Here is a 23711-nt window from a genome sequence, read left to right as displayed (position 1 = left end):
ACAGTGCAAACTGAGAATGTGTCCCAGAGTGGGTTACATGAGGCACGGTATTTACATGTTTTTTCTAAATAAAAAATCAAAGAAGGGGGCAGTGAAGCAAAGGTGACATTTTTACAATTTTGACTGAAGTTTAGTGATGGTATTCACAGACAAACCAAAAGTGTGGTTAACATATATAGGGATAGGGTAACAAGTAAAGGAGTATGTACACGTCTTAGGATTTGGAGGGGAATGACTGATGTTATCTTGCTGTTAGAAAAAGGAAAATTCAAATAAAATGTTAACATGGGCCCACAATGGCTGCAGTTGGGCATATGGGTAATAAAACCCAGGCCTATAAACTAAAGCTAATCTCTTGCCTGTGTAACTGGAGTTTGTTAAATATTTCACTGACAGGGACTGGTCATGAACCTGTTTGTGAGATGTAGAACAAAGACAGAATGGAATTAGTCACCCTTCCTCCACCAGACTCTAAGATGCTTAACCTTTCTCCCTACTCACTCAACTGTATATCTACCTTATGTATGGCATCACTGAGCACTCATCAGAATCACAAGAATGTAACCATTGTTTCATTAACCACTTCTCCCTCCTGTGCCACACACATCCCCGTTAGAAAATTTAAGTATACTGTGCCTCATGTAAACTACTTTAGGACCTATTGTAAGTCTATTCTAAGTCTGTGTTCTCAGGCATAACTCCTCAAATTTGGCTGAGAATAAATCTAACCATGACTTCTTTAAGTTCAAGTGCCTGTTATGTCACTTTTCAGTTGACACTGCCTTTGTGCTTCATCTGCTAGGCAAGGTTACAATCAGTAGACATCAGTGAAAACATTTGACATGGCTGGGTGTGGTGGCTCGCGGCTATAATCCCAGAACTTTGGGAAGCAGACGTAGGTGGTTACCTGAGGTCAGGAGTTTGAGACCAGCTTGCCCAACATGGCAAAACCCTGACTCTGCTAAAAAAAAAAAAAAAAAAAAAAAAAAGTAGCCAGACATGGTGGTGTGTGCCTATAGTCCCAGCTACTTGGGAGGCTGAGGCAGGAGGATCACTTGAACCTAGGAGGCAGCAGGTTGCAGTGAGCCGAAATCATGCCGCTGCACTCCAGCCTGGGCAACAGAGCAAGACTCTGTCTCAAAAAAAAAAAAAAAAAAAGACAAAAAAAGACAAACTTTAGCCTTTCAGGCTAGAGTTCAGCTTTAGTTCATAGGTCGAGTTTCTATTACCTATATGCTCAACCTGCAGCCATCTTGGGCCACTTTTAAACACTGTTCTTTCAGATTTTCCTTTTTCTGACAAATGCCATGCAGGAAAAATCAGGAGGGGGATGGAGGCAAGGGCTTTGTCCAGACAACATTTATGCAGATTGTATTCCTAGTCTGGCCTGAGGCCTTGTCTTCTTGTATGATGACTTTGGGAGGAGGGTTGCAATTGCTTGAGCCTAGAGACAAATATCTATTCCTTTTTCCTTCTGTTAGTTTTCTTGGTTGTGGATCAACAAAATGAAGATGTCTCCTAGAAGAGTAAAATAGTAAGGTCAGCAAGTCAAGGGTTAATGCGCCAGGCTGTAACAAAGGTGTGAGTTCTAGCCTCACTGGAGCTCCAGTTGCTTCAGTTTTTATGCGCTGGGATGTATTTACCAAGCTCAGATAACTTCACTGGTGAATTTTAATAAATGTTTCAGGAATAATGACAATTCTACACAACTTCTTGCAGCAAAACGGGAGAGGAGATAATAATTCTCAACTCTTTACATGAGGACAGTGTATTCTGATATTAAAAACAAAGATACTTCAAAAGAAAGAAAACTACAGGTCAGTGTCTCTTAAGAACATGGAAGCCAAAAAGTTTAACATAACTTCAGCGAGTTGAATCCAACAGTATATAAAATAATGATACATCAGAATCAAGGGGGATTTATCCCAGAAAAGCAAATTTGGTTTGATATTCAAAATTAATCAATGTAATTTATTATATTAACAAACTATATTATATTAAAAAGAAAAACATGATTATATCAAAAGATGTAGACAAAACATTTGTCAAAATTTCACATTCGTTTATTTATTGCTTACTTATATTTTTAGAGATGAGGGTTTCCGTCTGTCCCCCAAGCTGAAGGGCAGTGGCACAACCATAGCTCACTACAGCCTCAACTTCTTAGGCTCAAGAGATCTTCCTGCCTCAGCCTCCTGAGTAGCTGGGACTACCAGTGTGTGCCACCATGCCCTGATAATATCTTTTTCTTTATTTTTGTTTTTTTTTTTTCTTTGAGATGGAGTTTCGCTCTTTGTTGCCCAGGCTGGAGTGCAGAGGTGCGATCTCACTGCAACCTCCGCCTCCCAAATTCAAGTGATTCTCCTGCCTCAGCCTCCCGAGTAGCTGGGATTACAGGCTCCCACCACCACACCTGGCTAATTTTTTTGTATTTTTAGTAGAGATGGGGTTTCACCATGTTGGCCGGGCTGGTCTGGAACTGCTGACCTCAGGTGATCCTCCCGCCTTGGCCTCCCAAAGTGCTGGGATTACAGGCGTGAGCCACTGCGCCTGGCGCCCTGATAATGTTTTAAAATTTTTCATAAAGACGGGTTCTCACTTTGTTGCCCACGTTGGTCTTGCACTCCTGGGCTAAAGTGATCCTCTCATCTTGGTTTTCCAAAGCGCTGAGATTATAGACATGAGCCACCAATGCCCGCTACACATTCGCTTCTCATATAAACTCAGCGAATTAGAAATTGAAGGGCCTTTTCTCAATCTGATAAAGGGCACCTATGAAAAACTTTCAGCTAACAATATACTTAATGATGAAAGACTGAATGATTTCCCTGTGAGATTAGGACAAGCAAGGACATCTGCTTTCATCACTATCATCAGCAATGTGTGGAGATTCTTGAACAGTAACGCAAAAAAATAAAAATGGAAGCCATCCATGTTTAAATGAAGAAGTAAAACTGTTTTATTCCGGGCTGGGCACAGTAGCTCACGCCTGTAATCCCAGCACTTTGGGAGGCCGAGGCAGGCAGATCACCTGAGGTCAGGAGTTCGAGATCAGCCTGACCAACATGGAGAAACCCCAAGTCTCTACTAAAAATACAAAATTAGCCAGGCATGGCGGCACATGCCTGTAATCCCAGCTACTTGGGAGGCTGAGGCAGGCGAATTGCTTGAACCTGGGAGGTGGAGGTTGCAGTAAGCCAAGATTGTGCCATTGCACTCCAGCCTGGGCAACAAGAGCGCAGGGTTCTCTTCCAAGGCAAGTTCCAACCAACCCAACACATATTGGACCTCTGGCATTCCAGGGACTTGGTGTCCTCCATTTGCAGAAAGTCCAGTGACCCAGCTCTAACTTTGTGTACTCTTTGAGAGATCAGCTGATAGAGTGGAGGACTGTACACATCTGTGGACATCCTTAGGTTGCTGGTTCAATTCCTGCTTGAGGGGAGTGTCTGAGTCTTTTGTACACACACCAGTGCTCCCTGGCTGCACCTCTGCCTGGTCAAACGCCCTGCTGTCGCCACACTCTCCCAGGCAAAACCCAGCAAAGCCTTATCCAGATTACCTAGCTTGCCATGCCTGTGCTGTTGCCAGTACACTTCAGTGCAAAGTGCCCCTTACTTCTTCTTTGTGACCCAGCCAATCCCCCATCCGAACCCTTACCATCTCAGGGCTGCTTCATTTTTATTCACAGGGTGCTTTTGGACCTAAGCACTGCTGGGGAATCTGGCAACACAGCTGGATTCATCTGTGACCAAGCTCTCCTGACCAGGTTGGCAAACCCTGGAAGGCCAAGCTCCCAGGAGACCATCAAGCATTCAGGACAACAGTGTAGGGTCGAGGACAACCATGATACCATCCGTGAACTCACCCTCTCCCCCTCATTTCCTTCTTGGGCTATTACTACCTCACCTCTGTCTCTATCTCATTCTCTCTCTCTCTTTCACAATTTCTCTCTCTGTCTGTGTATATTTCTCTCTGTCTGTCTCTGCCCCTTCTCCCTAGCACTCTGTGTCTCTCTCATTCTCCTTTGCCGGAAATGTATAGACTCATACAGACAGAAAATGCGCATCCTTGCTATGTTGTGTCTACTTGGGGAGACAGCAGCCACCCTGAGAATTTTCTAAGGCAAAGAACCTCCATTGGCAAGGTCAGGTTGCCCCATGGGATGAGGACATGGTGTGTCTACCCACTCACCCCTGTCCTAAATCCCTCAAGCCTCACCTTTCCTGAGTCTTCACATCTTTTTATTTTGCTACAGCTGGGCTTGGCTCCTGCTGGAAGAGTAAGAATACCTAACACTCACCGCTTAGTTCAAAGATGTCAAAAACACCTGCCACTTAGGAGGCTGTGAGAGCAGGAAGGAAGTACAAAATGGCAGGCCTGAAAAGAGCTTCAGTGACTTGGGAGAGTTGGGGATTGTTGGTCTATGACAGGAAACAGAAGTGAAACTTGAGTGACATCTGTCATCATACAGCGGCACACAAATTCACCTCCTTAGAAAGGCCACTGCCTGGTGGGTCTGAGCAGTTTGGACCTTTTGCACTAGGATCTAGCAGCACAGTTGGGCTCTCCTACCTCTGAGAAAAATATGCTGAAGCCCAGTCAGAGAGAATGGAGCAGAAAATGGACTGGGCTTTCACCAACCAGTGGAGCTTCACATCTGTGGAGATGTAGTGGGTTTTGTGGGTATGGGGCAGAGAAGAAAGCCAATGAGTGTCCCTTGGTCTCATCCCAAGATCTCAGAAAAATGTGCATCAGACACTTGGTGTACAGATGCAACCTATCACAGAGAGCACTCTAAGCCCAGTGGTCCATGGGAGCATGGCCCTCTGAAGCCCTTTGAGGACTGGGTCCCTGCCCTCCCCTACCCTCTATGGCCACAAGAACTGCTTCATTGTGGGTCTCAAACTGGAGACTGTATGTGTCTTCTTCTTCTGGAAAGCAGCAGACGGTCTCCCCCAACACTGCCTATTCCCCTCACGTTCCCCCGGCTGTGTCAATCTTTCCCACTTCTCACTGCTAGTGGAAAGGAGCCAAGCTGTGGATTCACCAGTGCTCTGAGACGACTGTATGGCTGTGGAGCTGCAGAGAGACCCCAGTCTCCAATGACACCAAAAACAGAGACCAGTGAACAGGGACCAAAGGTAGCACCTTAGGTCTTCATTAGATATGTTCCTGATGGGACATGGAGGCACAGGTCCTCTGAAACCTCAGTTTGGTGTTTTGAGGGCAAAAGCAGAAGGGGGCCAGGTAGTGGGCTATGGTGACCAGCACAAGCGAGGGTGAACCCCAGATGCCCACTTTTCCAGTCTGGGACATGACAGAGTAGCAAGGGGTGTTCATGCATCTGACTCTCACCTTTGGCCATTCAGACCCACTTAGCATAAGACAGGGAGTGGACTTAAACTCAATGGACGCTAGGTCCCTTGGGGTGGCTTGCTGTACCCCCACTAGGTGTTCAGCTGGGGGGTGGGTGTCTCCGTGGTCTTGGGGTGGTGGGCATACACCAGATGGGATCTGAAACCTTTGCCAAAGACGTGGTGTCAGGAGAAACTCACACCTCTGTCCTCTACCACCATTTTTTTGTTTGTTTATTTATTTATTTTTTTCCAAGAAACCCACAGAACCTTACTGATATGGTTTGGCTGTGTCCCCACCCAAATCTCAACTTGAATTGTATCTCCCAAAATTCCAACGTGTTGTGGGAGGGACCCAGGCGGAGGTAATTGAATCATGGGGGCCAGTCTTTCCTGTGCTATTCTCGTGAATAAGTCTCACGAGATCTGATGGGTTTATCAGGTGTTTCTGCTCTGCTTCTCTTTCATTTTCTCCTGCCACTGTCATGTAAGAAGTGCCTTTTGCCTCCCACCATGATTCTGAGGCCTCCCCAGCCATGTGGAATTGTAAGTCCAATTAAACCTCTTTTCCATCCCAGTCTGGGTTATGTCTTTATCAGCAGCGTGAAAATGGACTAATACAGTAAATTGGTACCAGTAGAGTGCGGCATTGCTGAAAAGATACCCAAAAATGCGGAAGTGCCTTTGGAACTGGGTAACAGGCATAGATTGGAACAGTTTGGAGGGTTCAGAAGAAGACACGGAAATGTGGGAAAGTTTGGAACTTCTTAGAGACTTGTTGAATGACTTTACCCAAAATGCTGATAGTGATATGGATAATAAAATGCAGGCTGAGGTGGTCTCAGATGGAGATAAGGAACTTGTTGGGAACTGGAGCAAAGATTATTCTTGTTATGTTTTAGCAAAGAAATTAACAGCATTTTGCCTCTGCCCTAAAGATTTGTGGAACTTTGAACTTGAGTAAGATGATTTAGGGTATCTGGCAGAAGAAATTTCTAAGCAGCAAAGCATTCAAGAGGTGACTTGGGTATGTTAAAGGCATTCAGTTTTTTTTTTTTTTTTTTTTTTTGAGACAGAGTCTTGCTCTGTCGCCCAGGCTGGAGTGCAGTGGCACGATATCGGCTCACTGCAAGTTCTGCCTCCTGGGTTCACACCATTCTCCTGTCTCAGCCTTCCGAGTAGCTGGAACTACAGGCGACGGCCACCACGCCCGGCAAATTTTTTTTTGGTATTTTTAGTAGAGACGGGGTTTCACCGTGTTAGCCTTGATCTCCTGACCTTGTGATCCACCCGCCTCAGCCTCCTAAAGTGCTGGGATTACAGGCGTGAGCCAACATGCCCGGCGGTGTTCAGTTTTATATAGGAAGCAGAACATAAAAGTTTGGAAAATTTGCAGCCTGACTATGTGATAGAAAAGAAAAACCCAAACCCATTTTCTGGTGAGAAATTCAAACTGGCTGCAGAAATTTGCATAAGTAGCAAGGAGCCTAATGTTAACCAAGACCGTGGGGAAAATGTCTCCAGGCCATGTCAGAGACCACCACGGCAGCCCCTCCCATCCATCACAGGCCCAGAAGCCCAGGAGGAAAAAGTGGTTTCATGGGCCGGGCCCAGGGTCCTAGTGCTGTGTGCAGCCTAGGAACTCCGTGCTCTGTGTCCCAGCTGCTCCACCTGTGGCTGAAAGGGGCTAACATACAGCTTGGGCTGTAGCTTCAGAGGGGAAGCCCCAAGCCTTGGCAGCTTCCACGTGGTGTTGAGCCTGCAGGTGCACAGAAGTCAAGAATTGAGGCTTGGGAACCTCCTCCTAGATTTCAGAAGATGTATGGAAACGCTTGGATGCCCAGGCAAAAGCTTGCTGCAGGGGTGGGGCCCTCATGGAGAACCTCTGCTAGGACAATGTGAAAGGGAAATGTGTGGTCAGAGCCCCCACACAGAGTCCCTACTGGGGCATTGCCTAGTGGAGCTGTGAGAAGAGGGCCACTATCCTCCAGACCCCAGAATGGTAGATCCACTGACAGCTTGCACCGTGCACCTGGAAAAGCTGCAGACCCTCAAGGCCAGCCCAGGAAAGCAGCTCGGAGAGAGGCTGTATCCTGCAAAGACACAGGGGTGGAGCTGCCTAAGACCATGGGAATCCACCTCTTGCATCAGTGTGACCTGGATGTGAGACCTGAAGTCAAAGGAGATCATTTTGAAGCTTTAAAATTTGACAGCCCCGCTGGATTTCGGACTTGCACGGGCTCTGTAACTCCTTCGTTTTGGCAAATTTCTCCCATTTGGAATGGCTGTATTTATCCAATACCTGTACCGCTATTGTGTCTAGGAAGTAACGAGCTTGCTTTTGATTTTACAGGCTCATAGGCAGAAGGGACTTTCCTTGTCTTAGATAAGACTTTGGACTGTGGACTTTTGGGTTAACGCTGAAATGAGTTAAGACTTTGGGGGACTGTTGGGAAGACATAATTGGTTTTCAAATGTGAGGACGTGAGATTTAGAGAGGCCAGGGGCGGAATGATATGGTTTGGCTGTGTCCCTACCCAAATCTCAACTTGAATTGTATCTCCCAAAATTCCCACGTGTTGTGAGAGGGACCAGGGGGAGATAATTGAATCACGGGGGCCAGTTTTTCCAGTGCTATTCTCAGGATAGTGAATAAGTCTCACAAGATCTGATGGGTTTACCAGGGGTTTCTGCTTTTGCTTCTCTCTTATTTTCTCCTGCCTCTGCCATGTAAGAAGTGCCTTGGACAGGAGCGGTGGCTCACGCCTGTAATACCAGCACTTTGGGAGGCCGAGGAGGGTGGATCACCTAAGGTCGGGAGTTCAAGACCAGCCTGGCCAACATGGAGCAACCCCAAGTCTTTACTAAAAATACAAAATTAGCCGGGCATGGCGGTGCATACCTGTAATCCTAGCTACTCCGGAGGCTGAGGCGGCAGAATCGCTTGAACCTGGGAGGCGGAGGTTGCGGTGAGCTGAGATCGCGCCATTGCACTCCAGCCTGGGCAACAAGAGTGAAACTCCATCTCAAAAAAAAAAAAAGAAGAAGAAGAAGAAGAAGAAGAAGAAGAAGAAGAAGAACAACAACAACAACAACAAGAAGAGCCTTTCACCTCCAGCCATGATTCTGAGGCCCCCCTAGGCATGTGCAACTGTGAGTCCAATTAAACCTCTTTTTCATCCCAGTCTCGGGTATGTCTTTATCCGCAGCATGAAAACGGACTAATATACTTGCCCTACTTCAGAAAGAGGAAGCCTCTGGGGGAGAAAAAAAAAAAGAGTTCTTGGTCAGTTTGCAGAGGGGGGAAGCCAAGCCCCAGGTGGGCGCTGGGGAGGAAGGAGGGTATCACAGTGCATCTGCAAGCCCTGGGCGAGTTCTTCTCACCTAGTCCCATTTGTTCTCTCTCTCACTTCTAGCACACTTGAATGCGCCAAAAAGCAAGCATAGGACACTGTAGGGGAAAGGGCGGAGGCACATCGGGAGAAGAGGCATGTGTATGTTGGCCGGGAAGGGAGTAGGAAGGCCAGAGTTTTAGGAAAGGGCTGCTTAAGGACTTCCAGCAGACCCTGAAGCTGGTCTGCGGATAGCGGCCGCCCACCCAGAAGCTTTCCGAGTTCTTCTTTCCTCCTCCTGCAACCCCTGTCCCACAGGATCCACGCATCCACCTCGCCCATCCCTCTGACCGAGCCCTCTCACCCTCTTGTTTTCTTTCGCTGAGGGCTGTCATCCTCACTTGTAAAAAGGGAGATGCACAGGTGGAGGAAGGCCACAGGCGAGAGCCTCCCGTCCTGGATTGTGGCTATCAGCGCTCTGGGACGCGAGGAAAACACACTCGGAGGATTTGCTCCACCCTGAGAGGTGCGAGGTGGCAACCAGCGCAAGGTTCTCTTCTAAGGCGGGTTCCAATCAACTCTAAGTGTGTTGACTCCAGCGTTCCAAGGACTTGGCTTCCTCCATTTGCGGAAAGTCCAGTGACCCAGCTCTTGTAGCGCGCACCCTTCGATAGCTCAGCTGGTAGAGCGGAGGACTGTAGATTGTACAGACATTTGCGGACATCCTTAGGTCGCTGGTTCGATTCCGGCTCGAAGGAAGTGCCTGATACTTTTGCATGCAATGCCACCTGGTGCCTGGTCAAACGCCCTGCAGCCTCCAACTAGTATCCACCCACACCCTCCCAGTCAAAACCCAGAGAAACCTTTCCTGATCACCTGGTTTCCACACCTGCGCTGTGGCCAGCAAACACGCCCGTAAGCCCACTCATTCTCCCCACAGTCCAGGGACAGGTACTCTTCAACGCAAAGGGCCCCTTGCTTCTGCTTTGTGACCCAGTCAGCCCCTCTCCCCAACCCCCTTCGCACCCCCACCATCCAGAGCTCTTTCACTTTTATCCACAGATTGCTCTGGGTGCTGAGGGCCACGGACTCTAGCAACATTGTGTGCTCACCATTGATAGATCTCTCGATCTATTAAACCAGTGGGCCCACCATCAACTCCTAGAAGATCAAGCCTGCTGGAAGAGAAAAGGGTCAGAGACAACTGTGACATCCTCAGGAAAACAAACAAACAAAAAATGCTCTCTATGCTGTCTCTCTCTCATCTCCTTCTCCAGGTCTCTAGCAATGCTTTTCTATCTGAGCATTCTCTTTCTCTCTCTCTCTGTTTTTCTCTGACTCTAGTTCTCTCATTATCTTTTGCTTGTAATGTATAGATGTATACAGACAGAAAATGTTCATTTCTGTTTTGTTTTGTCTATTTGTGGGAGAGAGCTGCCGCCCTGAGATTTTCTTAATAAATAGGGCTTCCACTGGCTCCATAACATTTTCCTTCAGGTTGAGAACAAAAATGTGCCCCCTTCCCACATACACCAAGCCTCACATTTCCTGAGCCTTCACACTTTTAATGTTGCTACAGTAAACTTTGGGCTCCTGCTGGAAGAAGAAAGATACCTTCCATTCAGTTCAAAGTCTGCAAAAACACCTATACCAAGTGTCTTACTGGTTGTGAAGGTGTGAGAGAGGGAAAGAGAGTATAAAAGGGCAGACTTGGAAAGAACTTCAGTGACCCGGGAGGGTTGGGGGCTGTTGGGTCCATGGCAGGGAGCAGAATTGAAGCTTGGGTGGCAGCTGCCACCTTGCAGAGGTACACAAGTTCACCTCCTTAGGCCACTGGCTTGTTGCATCGGAGCAGCATGCTCACTTTTATGTGGGGGCTCTGCAGGCACAGCTGGAAGGTTGCGCCTTCTACAAGAGGAAGATGGCTGGCACAATCTGAGAGCATGAAGCAGGAAATGGGCTTGACTTTCACCAATTGGGCTTCACCTCTGGGAAGATGAAGTGGGTTCATCAAAGTATGAGCCAGAGAGGAACCACAATGAGTGTCCCCTGGTCCCATCCTATGCTCTGGGAAAAAAAAAAAAATCTTCAGACACTTGATATACAGATGAAAATTATCACAGAGAGCACTGCAAGCAAAACAGTGATGGAAATTTGGTTCTCAGAGGCCTTCTGGGAATCCGGTGACCACTCTCCCCTACCCAATGGGCATAACTGCTTTTTCACTCTGCGTCTCAAACTAGAGACTACACATGTCTTCCCGTCCTAGAAAGCAGCTCCTGTTCTCCCCCTACGGCCTATTCCCTACCTCTTCTCTGTTGTATCAGCCTTTCCTGCTTCCCACTGCTGATGGAAAGGGGCAGAGCTGTGGACTCACCAGTGCCCCAGCAACATTCTGTAGCTCTGCAGCCCCAGAGAGACCCAGCCTCGAATGACATTGCTGCAGAGATCAGCAAACAGAAACCAAAGTAGAACCATTGGTCTATACTGGATATGTCCTTGATAAGATGTGGCGGTACCAGGTTTTTTGGAATCTAGGCTTGGTGCTTTGAGGGAAAAAACAGGTGGGCCATTGAGTGGTGTTTGGTCATCAGCAAAAGTGTGGGTGATCCCTGACCGTGACTTTTCCCCTATAAACTCAATAAAGGGTGGGTCTTTTGGGTTCAGCTTGCTGTGCCACCAGTACCTGTCTCACTGTTTGTGTGGGTGATGAGTGGTCTTGGGATAGTGGACACACACCGTATGGGATATGAACCCTTTGTAACAATTTGGGGCCTAGGTAAGGGGTCCAAAGCTCATCTGGTGTCCTCTATCAGCCCCTTTTTCTTTCCAGGGGCCCCTACTTTAGAAAGCAGCAGCCTCTGGGAAAGGATTCTTGGTCAGTAGCAGAGGATTGGATCGAAGCTTTTATGCTGGCCTTTGGGGTTAGAGGTAATGGGTATCACATGGTGAACTGTGAGCCCCTGGCCCTACTCTCTCCCCACATATCTTTTTTTTTTTTTTTTTTAATTGTCTCTGTCGCCCAGGCTGGAGTGCAGTGGCAAGATCACAGCTTACTGTAGCCTCGAACACCTGGGCTCAGATGATCCTCCCACCTCAGCCTGCTGAGTGGCCAGGACCACAGGTGCAGGCCACCACACCCGGATACTTTTTAAAAGTTTTTCTGTAGAGATGGCTTCTCCCTATGTTGCCCAGGCTGATCTCGAACTCCTGCGCTCAAGCGCCCCTTTCGCCTCGGCCCGCTCAATTGTTGGGATTGCGGTGCGAGCCACCATACCTGGCCTCCACCTATCCTCCTGCATTTCCTCCCTCTCTTCCCATTACGCCTCAATACTCCAAAAAGTGAGCATAGGACACTGTGGGTAGAAGGGCCGAGCACATCGAGAGGAGTGTGTTTGAGGTGGTGGGAAGTAGAGGACAGGCTGTTAGGGCAGTGCCCCCTTATGGTCTTCCATCAGACCCTGACGCTAGGCTGGGGTTGGAAGCTGCTTACACCACGCCCATGCTGGTTCTCCTCTTTTCCTCCTCCAGTGTCCTCTCCTCCACTGGACCCACCCATCAGTCTCACCAACCCCTCTGCCCTCGCCGTCTTACCTCATTTTCCCTCTGGCCACTAAGGGCTGTCATCTTCACACGCAGAAAGAGCGATGCAGAGGGAGAGGAAGGCCACAGGTGAGAGCTCCTCCTCGTGGATCGTGGCTATCAGCGCCCCAGAGACGCCAGGCACCCCCCCGGCCCAGAGGATTTGCTCTGTCCGGAAAGGGGCGCAGTGGAGACCGGCGCAGAGTTCTCTTCCAAGTCGGGTTCCAATTAACTCAACGAGTATTGGATCTCCGGTGGTCCAGGGACTTGGCTTCCTCCATGTGCAGAAAGTCCAGTGACCCAGCCTTAACAACGTGCATCCTTCGATAGCTCAGCTGGTAGAGCGGAGGACTGTAGACTGCGGAAACGTTTGTGGACATCCTTAGGTCGCTGGTTCGATTCCGGCTCGAAGGAAGTGCCTGACTCTTTTGCGCACAATGCTGCCTGGCTCCACCTGTTCCTGGTCAAAGACCTTGCAGCCTTCCAGTCATAACTACACTTTCCCCAGGAAAACCCAGCAAAATCCTGCCTTTCCTGATCACAGGCCTGGGAGCCTATTCATTCTTCCCCGAATCCTCGTAGTCTTCAGCGCAAAACAGTGCCCCTTGCCTTGTGACCCAGCCAGACCCCAATTCGTGCCCCCACCATCCTACGCCTTTCCACTTGTATTTACAAACTGCCCACCCATCCCCCTGTCCCAGACCCGTCAAGCTTCATCTTTCCTGAGCCTTCACAAGTTTTTATGTTGCTGCAGCCAAGTTTGGTTACTGCTGGAAAAGTAAGGATATCTAATACTCAGTTCAAAGTCTGCAAAAACACCTGCACCAAGTGCCCTGCCTACTTGGGAGGGTAAGGGAAAGGGAAAGGGAGTACCAAAGAAGTGCAGACTTCAAAACAGCTTCAGTGATCCTGGAGAGTTAGGGGCTATTGGGTCCACGGCAGGGAGCAGACATAAAGCTTGAGTGACAGCTGCCATTATACAGAGGCACATGAATTTGCCTCCTTAGACAGGCCACTGCCTCGTGGGTCTAAGCAGTTCGGAGCATTTGCTCTGGGACCTAGAGGCACACTTGGGTTCTCCTACTCCCAAGAAAAATGTGCTGAGGCCCAGTCAGAGAGAATGGAGTCAGAAATGGACTGGGCTTTATCAATCAAGTGAAGCTTCAACTCCGGGGAGTTGGAGTGGGTTTGGTGGGTATGTGGCAGAGAAGAAAGCCAATGAGCATCCTTTCGTCTCATCACATAATCTTGGAAAAATCTTCCAGATGTTTGATGTAAAGATGTAACCTATCAGAGAGTACTCCAAACTGAATGGCCCAGGAAAGCATGGCCTTCTGAAGCCTGCTTAGGACTGGCTTGCCGCATCTACTACCTGCTGGGTCCACATGAACTGTTTAATTGTGCCTCTCAAACTGGATACTGCACATATTACTGCACATATCTTTTTCACATGGAAAGCAGCTCCTGGTATCCCGCCACCACCTATTCTCCCCCACGTCACCCCGACTGTGTCAACCTTTCTTCTTTGGTGTCACCAGTGCTCTGGGATGCTTCTATGGCTCTGGAGGCACAGAGAGACCCCAGCTCCAATGACACCAAAGGCAAAGACCAGCTAACAAAGAGGGACCAAAGGTAGCACCTCAGGCCTTCATTGGATATATTCCTGATGGGGCGTGGAGTCACCAGAGCCCTTGGAACCTTTGCTCAGTGCTTTGGGGAAAAACCAGAGGTGAGCCAACAAATGGGTTTGGTGGCTGGCACAAGTGAAGGTGAGCCCAGGTGCCCACTCTTCCCAGCTGTGCCATGGCAGAGAGTAGCAGGATATCTGTGAGGATCTGATCCTCACTCTCGGAGATCCACACCCACTTGCCATAAGACAGGAAGTGGACATAAACTCAATGGAGGCTAGGTCCCGTGGGTGTGGCTTCCTGTCCTCCTCCAGGTGTTCTGCTGCAGAGAGGGTGCCTCAGTGGTCTCAGAGTGGTGGGCACACACCAGATGGGATCTGAAACTTTTGTCAAAGATGTGGGTTCAGGATAAGGAGTCCAAAGCTCACACTTCTGTCCTCTACCTGGCTTCTTGTTTTTCAAGGAAACCCACAGAACTTTGCCCTTCTTCAGAAATCGGCAGCTTCTGATTGGAATTCTCGGCCTGTTTGCAGAAGAGGGTATCTCACATGTGCCTCTGCAAGCCTGGGAGAGATTTCCTCACCTCACTTCCCAGTGCACCTCAATGCACCAAAATGTGAGCATAGACTACTATGAGGAGAAGGGCGGGGCACCTGGGGAGGAGGGCCCTGTGTGTGTGGTAGGGGAGGGAGTAGAGAGGCCAGACTATTATGGAAGCGCCCATTAGAGACCTGCACCAGACCCTGAGGTTGGGTTGGAGTTGTCAGCTGCCTATCCAGCGCCCATTAGGGTTCTCCTCTTTTCCTTCTCCAGCGTTCTCTCCCCGACTAGACCCACCCAACCACCTCGCCAATCCCTGTGCCCTCGCTGACTCACCTTCTCATTTTCTCTCAGGCCACTGGGGGCTGTCACCCTCACCTGTAGAAAGGTGGATGCTCAGGGAGAGGAAGGCTGTCACAGATGAGAGCTCCTCCTCGTGGATGGTGGCTGTCAGAGCCCGAGAGACACCAGGCATCCTCGCCCAGAGGATTTGCTCCGCCCTGAAAGGGGCGTGGCGTCAAGCGGCGCAGGGTTCTCTTCCAAGGTGGGTCCCAACCAACCCAACGCGTATTGGACCTCAAGCATTCCAGGGATGTGGCTCCCTCTGTTTGCAGAAAGTCCAATGAACCAGCTTTGACAGCATGCACCCTTCGATAGCTCAGCTGGTAGAGCGGAGGACTGTAGATTGTATAGACATTTGCGGACATCCTTAGGTCGCTGGTTCGATTCCGGCTCGAAGGAAGTGCGTGATGCTTTTGGTTAAAAGCCCTGCAGCTTCCAAGTAGTAACCACACTCTCCCGGGCAAAACACCCACGAAGTCTTTCCTGATCACCTAGCTTCCCACGCCTTGCTTCTGCTTTGTGACCCCACTAATCCCTCTATTCATGCTGCCCCCTACTTCCCCACCCTGTGCTCCTTCGCTTTTCTTCACAGACTGCTCTCGAGCTTGAGCATCTCCACTGGCTGTGACAAAACCGCTGTGCTCACCTTTGACAGAGCTCTCCTGACCAGGTGGGCAAAGCCTGGAAGGTCAAGTTCCCTGGAGAACGTCAAGCTTACTTGACAAGGGTGTAAAGTGGGGATAACCATGGTATCTTCCGTGAAAACTCACCCTCTCACTCTCATCCATCTCAGGCTCTTTATCACTGCATTGAGATCTGACAGTCTCATGTTTGTCTCTGTCTCATTCTCTTTCACCGTTTCTCTGTCTCTGTATATTTCTCTTTGTCTCTGTGTCTCTGCCTCCCTCTCTCTCTCCCCTGAGCCCTCAGCCTGCCCCTCTCATTCTCCTTGGCTGGAAATGTATAGACCTATACGGGCATAAAGAAAATGTCCATTCCCACTTTGCTGTGTCTACTTTGGGGAGACAGCTGTCACCCTGAGAATTTCCTAATCCTAAGAACTTCCATTAGCAAGGTCAGGTTGCCCTTTAGGTTGAGGACAAGGTGAGTCTATCCCCTATCCCCATAGCTTTCCCCAAATCCCTCAAGCCTCACTTTTTCTGAGCCTTCACAACTTTTCATGCTGCTACAGCCGAGTTTGGCCCCTGCTGGAAAAGAAAGGACCTAATATTCAGTTCAAAGCCAGCAAAAACACCTGTGTTGAGTGCCCTGCTACTTGAGAGGGTAAGGGAGATGGAAGGGGAGTACAAAAGTGCAGGCTCGAAAAGAGCTTCAGTGATCCTGGAGAGTTAGAGGCTGTTGGGTCCGTGGCAGGGAGCAGAAGTAAAGCTTGAGTGACAGCTATCATTATACAGAGGCACACCAATTCGCTGCCTTAGGCCACTGCCTGGTGGGTCTGAGCAGTTTGGAGCTTTGGGACTAGAGGCACAGTTGGACTCTACCCTCACCCCAAAGGAAAATGTGCTGAGGCCTAATCAGAGAGAATGAAGTAGGAAATGGACTTGGGTTTTCTCCAACGAACAGGGGTTTCACCTCCAGGGAGATGGAGTGGGTTCTGTGGGTATGGGGCAGAGAAGAAAGCCAACAAGCGTTCCTTGGTCTCATCTCACCATCTCAGAAAAAATCTCCAGAGATTTGATGCACACATCCAACCTATCACAGAGAGCACTCCAAGCCAAATGGCCCATGGGAACGTGGCCCTCTGAAACCCTCTGGGGACTGGGACACCTGCCTCCACTACCTGCTGTGGCCACAAGAGCTGTTTCATTGCAGGTCTCAAACTGAAGACTACACATGTCTTTCTCTCTTGGGAAGCAGCTCCTGATCTCCCTCCACCTCCCTATTTCCCCCAATGTTCCCCTGGCTTTGTCAGCCTTTCCTGCTTCTCATTGCTAACAGAAGGAGGCCAAGCTGTGGCATCGCCAGTGCCCAGGATGATTCTATGGCTTTGGAGCCACAGAGAGATCCCTGCCTCCAACGACACCAAAGGCAGAGACTAGCGAACACAGATGAAATGTAGTACCTTTGTCCCTTATTGGATAAGTTCATGATGGGATATAGAGACCCCCAGGTTCTTCGGAACCTCTGTTTAGTGTTTTGGTGGGAAAATCAGAGGTGAGCCAGTGAATGGGCTTTGGTGGCCAGCACAAGCAAGGTTGAAACCTGGGTACCAACTCTTCCTGTTTGAGCCATGACAGAGTAGCTGGGTTCTGTGAGCATCTGACCCTTGCCCTCAGAGATCCAGACCCACTTGCCATAAGACAGGGAGTGGACTTAAACTCAATGGTGGCCAGGTTCCTTGGATGTGGCTTGCTGCACCTCCAGTAGGTGTTCAGCTGGGGGGTGGGTGTCCCAGTGGTCTTGGGGTAGTGGTGTTGCGGGAAGTCAGGGACCCCAAACGGAGGGACCGGCTGAAGCCATGAGAGAAGAATGTGGATTGTGAAGATTTTATGGACATTTATTAGTTCCCCAAATTAACACTTTTGTAATTTCTTATGCCTGTCTTTACTGCAATCTCTAAACAAAAATTGTAAAGATTTCATGAACACTTATCACTTCCCCAATCAATACCCCTGTGCTTTCCTATGCCTGTCTTTACTTTAATCTCTTAATCCTGTCAGCTGAGGAGGATGTATGTCACCTCAGGACCCTGTAATAATTGCATTAACTGCACAAATTGTACAGCATGTGTGTTTGAGCAATATGAAATGTGGGCACCCTGAAAAAAGAACAGGATAACAGCAATGTTCAGGGAATAAGAGAGATAACCTTAAACTCTGACCGCCGGTGAGCCGGGCAGAACAGAGCCATATTTCTCTTCTTTCAAAAGCAAATGGGAGAAATATCGCTGAATTCCTTTTCTCAGCATGGAACGTCCCTGAGAAAGAGAATGCGCCCCTAGGGGTAGGTCTCTGAACTGGCCCCCCCGGGGCATACTTGTCTTTTATGGTCGAGATTGCAGAGGTAAAATAAACTCCAGTCTCCCATAGCGCTCCCAGGCTTATTAGGAAGAGGAAATTCCCGCCTAATAAACTTTGGTCAGACTGGTTGATCACAAAACCCTGTCTCCTGATAAGATGTTATCAATGACAATGGTGCCAAAACTTCATTAGCAATTTTAATTTCACTTCGGTCCTGTGGTCCTGTGATCTCGCCCTGTCTCCACTTGCCTTGTGATATTCTATTACCCTGTTAAGTACTTGATGTCTGTCACCGACACCTATTTGTATCTCCCTCCCCTTTTGAAACTCCCTAATAAAAACTTGCTGGTTTTTGTGGCTTGTGGGGCATCACGGATCCTACCAATGTGTGATGTCTCCCCCGGACGCCCAGCTTTAAAATTTCTCTCTTTTGTACTCTGTCCTTTTATTTCTGAAGCCAGTCGACGCTTAGGAAAATAGAAAAGAACCTACGTGATTATCGGGGCAGGTCCCCCGATATAGTGGCACACACCAGATAAGATCTAAAACATTGTCAAACACATGGGGTCAGGGTAAGCAGTCCAACACTGACACTTCTGTCTTCTACTTCACCCACCCCCTATTTTTTTTTTTTTTTTTTTTTTTTATGACAGGGTCTCTTCTGTCACCCAGGCTAGAGTTCAGGGGCATAATCATAGCTCACTGTAGCCTTGAACTCCTGGCCTCAAGCAATCCTCCCACCTCAGCCTCCCAAGTAGCTGGGACTACAGGCTTGTGCTACCACACCCAGCTAATTTTTGTAATTTTTGTAAAGATAAGGTTTTGCCGTGTTGCTCAGGCTGGTCCTTGCACCTTTGCTTTTTCAGAGCCCACAGAGCCTTGTCCTACTTCTAAAAGTTGCAACTGGCAAAATATTTCTGGTCGGTTTGCAGAGGAGGGAAGCCAACCACCAGATTGGCCCCGAGGGAGGAGGGGTATCACATGTGCCTCTGCAATCCCTGGGAGGGGTCTCCTCACCTAATTCTACTTGTTCTTTCCCTCACTTCCCAGTACACCTCAACGGGCCAATAAGTGAACTTAGGATACTGTGGGTAGAAGGCAGAAAGCGCATCGGGAGGAAGAACGGGGGTGGGGGATGAGGGGGTGGGAGAGCAGTGGAAGGTGTAGGGAGGTCAGAGTGTTAGGGAAGGGCCTCATTACCGGCCACCACCAGACCCTGCGGCTCGGCTGGGGTTGGAAGCCTTCTACCAGTGTCCATTCCAGGTCTCCTCCTTTCTCCTCCAGCAACCCTTCCCTCACCGGACCCCCGCACCCTGCATCCACCTCGCCAACCCCTCTGCCTCTCACCCTCTCACTTTTTTTTTTTTTTTTTTTTTGCCACTGAGGTCTGTCATCCTCACCTGTAGAAAGGGGGATGCACAGGAGGAAGAAGATAGCAAGTGAGAGCACACTCCCACCACTACCCCCACGCCCCCTACCCGGTTCGCCCCTCATGGGTCGTTGTTATCGATGCCAGGGGAAGCCAGTCAACCACACCCGGGGGAAGCCAGTCAACCACACCCGGGGGAAGCCAGTCAACCACACCCAGAGGATTTTGTTCCGCCGCAAAAGGAGCGCGGTGGCGATCGGCGCAGGGTTATCTCTCCAAGGCGAGTTCCAACCAACTTAAAGCTTATTGGACGACTAGAGTTGCAAGGAGTCTTGCATTTGCTGAAAGATCAATGACCCAACCACAGAAACGTGCGCCCTTCGATAGCTCAGCTGGTAGAGCGGAGGACTGTAGCCTGTGGAAACATTTGCGGACATCCTTAGGTCGCTGGTTCGATTCCGGCTCGAAGGAGGTGCTGTATTCTTTTGCATACGCACGCACCAAAACTACGTGGCTGCATCTCTGCCTGGTCAAAGGCTTTGCCAGCCAGCATCCACACTCTCCCAGGCGAAACCTAGCAAGGCCTTTCCGGATTACCCCGCTTCCCACAGCCTATGCTGTGGCCTTGGGAGTCTGCTCATTCTTCAAGTCATTGCTTTCTCTACTATCTTCAAATTTTTTATATAATCTGGGATTTTTATCTCCAAGTCATTGATTTTTATGGCCATTAGGTGACACTATAACTGATATTCTTATGAAACTAGATGAAATATTTGAATAAAATGTTAGAAAATTGAATTCATGTATATTAAAACAATGTCTTAACAATTATTTACATTTACGTATAAGTTCTATTTCTTTCCTTGCTCACAAATTTTTTGCATCTCACTGTTTCGTGATTTTATTTTTTATTTTCAGGAGTTCAACCTTGAGTAATTCCTTTAGAATGCATCCATGGATCTTAATGAAGATATAAGTTCTAGAACACCCCCCAACCAAGTGCCCTCAATGTAAACTCTCTTTTGACTGCTATTTATGCTGAAAATAGAATTGGAGGTATTATGGGCTGAACTGTGTCTTTACAAAATTTAATATGCTAAAGCCCCAATCACCATACACCAGAATGTGACTATAGGATAGCACCTTTAACATGGTGATTAAGTTAGAGGCTGTTAGGGTGTGCCATAATCCAATCTGACTAATACCCTTATAAGAAGAAAAAATCTGGACACAGAGAGACACCAGAGATGTATGCAAATAAAGGGTGAACTGTGTAAGGACAGAGAGAAGGTAGCCATCTGCAAGCCAAAGAGAGGTCTCAGAAACCAGTAGCTTGATCTTGGGCTTCAAACCTCTAGAACTGTAAGAAAATGAATTCCTGTTGTTAAAGCTACCCTGTCTGTGGTATTTTATGATGTTAGCCCTAGAAAACCAATATACTAGGCTCAAAATCATTTTCCCTCTTACTCCTGAAGATAACTGACATTGTTCTTATTACACAGAGTTTTCATTGATGATGAAACTGATTTTTCTTATTTTATGGATAATTTTTTTTCTTTTACATTTCAGGAAGCGTTTAAGCTTTTGTCTTTATTCTTGGACTTTGGAGACATCACCAAGGTGTATATAGTTGTGGGTATTTTTATGTTTAATACTGTTCACTGCATGGTCTCCCAAATTTCAGAAGTGTCTTTCTTTAGTTCAGACAACTTATTTATTCTTTCTTTATTTTATCTCCTCCATTTTTGTTATTTTCTGAAGTTCCTATTAGATATATGTTGAGCATCCTGGATTTAACTTCCATGTCTCTTAATATTTCTCTCATATATTTCATCTCTTAGTTCTATATTCTAGAAGATTGTCTTCAGCCAAGCCTCTTATATACGGTCACGTGTCACTTAACAACAAGGATATGGTTTAAGAAATGCATCATCAGGCTTTTTCATTATGTGCAAACATAGTGGAGTATACTTACACAAACTAAGGTGGTATAGTCGACTACACAGCTAGTCTATATGGTGTAGCTTATTACTTCTAGGCTATAAACCCATACAGCATGTTACTATACTGAGTATTATAGGCAATTGTAAAACAAGGTTAAGTATTTGTGTGTATCTAAACATAGAAAAGCCACAGATAAAAAATGGGGCCGGGCGCAGTGGCTTACACCTGTAATCCCAGCACTTTGGGAGGTCAAGGCAGGCAGATCAGCTGAGGTCAGGAGTTGGAAAGCAGCCTGACCAACATGGAGAAACCCTGTCTCTACTAAAAACACAAAAATTAGTCAGGCGTGGTGGTGCATGCCTGTAATCCCAGCTACTCGAGGGGCTGAGGCAGGAGAATCGCTTGAACCCAGAGGCAGAGTTTGTGGTGAGCCGAGATCATGCCGTTGCACTCCAGCCTGGGCAACGAGCAAAACTCCGTCTCAAAAAAAAAAAGTTTATTTAATTTTTTTCTTCAATAATAAATTAGCCTTAGTTTATTGTAACTTTTTCTTTATAAACTTTTTAATTTTTAAAGCTTTTTTACTCTTTTGTAATAGCACTTAGCTTAAAACACACACTGTATATTTATACAAAAATATTTTCTTTATGTCCTTATTCTATAAACTTTTTTATTTAAAATTTTTTTATTTTATTTTACTTTTTAAGCTTTTTTGTTAAAAAACTAAGACACACACATTAGCCTAGACCCTCACAGGGTCAAGATTGTCAATATCACTATATCACTGTCTTTCACCTCCATATCTTGCCCCACTGGTAGGTTTTTTGTTTGTTTGTTTGTTTGTTTTGTTTTTTTTTTTTTTTTTGAGACTGAGTTTTGCTCTTGTTGCCCAGGCTGGAGTGCAATGGCATGATCTCAGCTCATTGCAGCCTCAGCCTCCCGAGTTCAAGCCATTCTCCTGCCTCAGCCTCCCGAGTAGCTGGGATTACAGGCATGCGCCATCAAGCCAGGCTAATTTTGTATTTTTAGTAGAGATGGGGTTTCTCCATGTTGGTCAGGCTGGTCTCGAACTCCTGACCTCAGGTGATCTGCCCACCTTGGCCACCCAAAGTTCTGGGATTACAGGCATGAGCCACCGTGCCTGGCCACCACTGGTAGGTCTTTGGGGGCAATAAGACGCATAGAAATGTTATCTCCTATGAGAACAATGCTTTCTGAAATACCTCCTGAAGGACCTGCCTGAGACTATTTTACAGTTAACATTTTAAAAATATATAAGTAGAAAAAGTGCACTCTAAAATAAACAAAAAATATGGTATAGTAAATACTAGGCAATAGGAATTTTTCAGCTCCATTATAATCTTATGGGACCACTGTTGTAAACGCAGTTTGTCATTGATGGAAACATTGTTACGCAGGGCATGACTATGATTGATATGTGTGTATATATTATTTTAATTTTGATGATATCATTATTAATTTAAAGAACTCTTTGGTTCTTAGAAGTTCCTTTTTCATAACATCTATTCCTGGTTTGTTCATATTTACATTATTTTATTAATATAAATTTGGAAATGTAAAGATTGTTTCCATTATTTAAGTATCTGTTTCCTCTAAGGTCACTCATTCTATTTGTTCATTTTTATCCTTCTCATTAACACTATGGTTATACTCAAGGACTGGTAATATTTGCATGTCAATTCAAATAGATGGATTGAGGACTGTGGAGCAAATTTCTCCTGTTTGTATTTTAGACTTGTGTTTGTTTCTCTCTTTTTAAAAACTCGATTCCCTCCGGCCGCGGTGGCTCACGCCTGTAATCCCAGCACTTCGGGAGGCCGAGGCGGGCAGATCACAAGGTCAGCAGATCGAGACCATCCTGGCTAACACGGTGAAACCCTGTCTCTACTAAAAATACAAAAAATTAGCTGGGTGTGGTGGCGGGCACCTGTGGTCCCAGCTGCTTGGGAGGCTGAGGCAGGAGAGTGGCGTGAACCTGGGAGGCGGAGCTTGCAGTGAGCCGAGATTGCGCCACTGCACTCCAGCCTGGGCGACAGAGTGAGACTCCGTCTAAAAAACAGAAAAAATTCGATTCCGTCTGCTATTTTTTCCTCCTAATAGTTCCTTTGCAATAGACTGAATGGCCATGTCCCCTTAAATTCATATAATGAATTTAACCCCAATGTGATGGTATTTGGAAATGGGACCTTTGGAAAATCATTAGCATATAAGGCTGGAGCCCTCATGAACGAAATTAGCCTCCTTATAAGAAGAGGCCACAGAGCTAGCTAGCTCTTTTTCTTCCATGTGAGGGCACAGAAAGAAGACTGCCCTCTATAAACCAGAAAGAGCCCCACCAAGAACCCCATCATGCTGGCTCTGGGATATCAAATTTCCAGCCTCTAGAATGGTGAGAAACAAATGTTTGTTGTTTACCTATTTACGGTAATTTGTTATAGCAGCCTGAACAAAGACATCCTCTTACTACGAGACTTGGTAATAGCACTCTGTCTTGTTTTCCTATGTGTTAAAAAATAAAAAGAAAAAGGAAGAAAAGGAAAAAAGGTTAAGTTTTATATTAAAGAATTTGTCATAATGAAAAAGATAGGTTCTGAAATCTGTTAACTCAATCAAAT

General features: G+C 47.2%; 1 long non-coding RNA gene and 4 other non-coding genes across 5 annotated transcripts; all 5 read left to right on the top strand.

Moving 5' to 3' along the window:
- The first annotated feature begins 5808 nt into the window (after positions 1–5808).
- On the top strand, positions 5809–18186 carry LOC134808274 (uncharacterized). Its single transcript, XR_010150875.1, has 4 exons — positions 5809–8510; positions 12221–14000; positions 14363–14515; positions 14794–18186. It is a non-coding gene; the product is annotated as an uncharacterized LOC134808274 (long non-coding RNA).
- Positions 9354–9447, top strand: TRNAY-GUA (transfer RNA tyrosine (anticodon GUA)). Its single transcript has 2 exons — positions 9354–9390; positions 9412–9447. It is a non-coding gene; the product is annotated as a tRNA-Tyr (tRNA).
- On the top strand, positions 12592–12685 carry TRNAY-GUA (transfer RNA tyrosine (anticodon GUA)). Its single transcript has 2 exons — positions 12592–12628; positions 12650–12685. It is a non-coding gene; the product is annotated as a tRNA-Tyr (tRNA).
- TRNAY-GUA (transfer RNA tyrosine (anticodon GUA)) lies at positions 15087–15180 on the top strand. Its single transcript has 2 exons — positions 15087–15123; positions 15145–15180. It is a non-coding gene; the product is annotated as a tRNA-Tyr (tRNA).
- Positions 18187–19508: 1322 nt separating the features above from the next.
- Positions 19509–19602, top strand: TRNAY-GUA (transfer RNA tyrosine (anticodon GUA)). The gene is made up of 2 exons: positions 19509–19545; positions 19567–19602. It is a non-coding gene; the product is annotated as a tRNA-Tyr (tRNA).
- Positions 19603–23711: the final 4109 nt, after the last annotated feature.

The sequence above is a fragment of the Pan troglodytes genome, chromosome 15, assembly GCF_028858775.2.
Source record: "Pan troglodytes isolate AG18354 chromosome 15, NHGRI_mPanTro3-v2.0_pri, whole genome shotgun sequence".
NCBI lineage: Eukaryota > Metazoa > Chordata > Mammalia > Primates > Hominidae > Pan > Pan troglodytes.
Note: the sequence above shows the minus strand (reverse complement) of the source record. Positions and strands in the feature narration are given on the sequence as shown.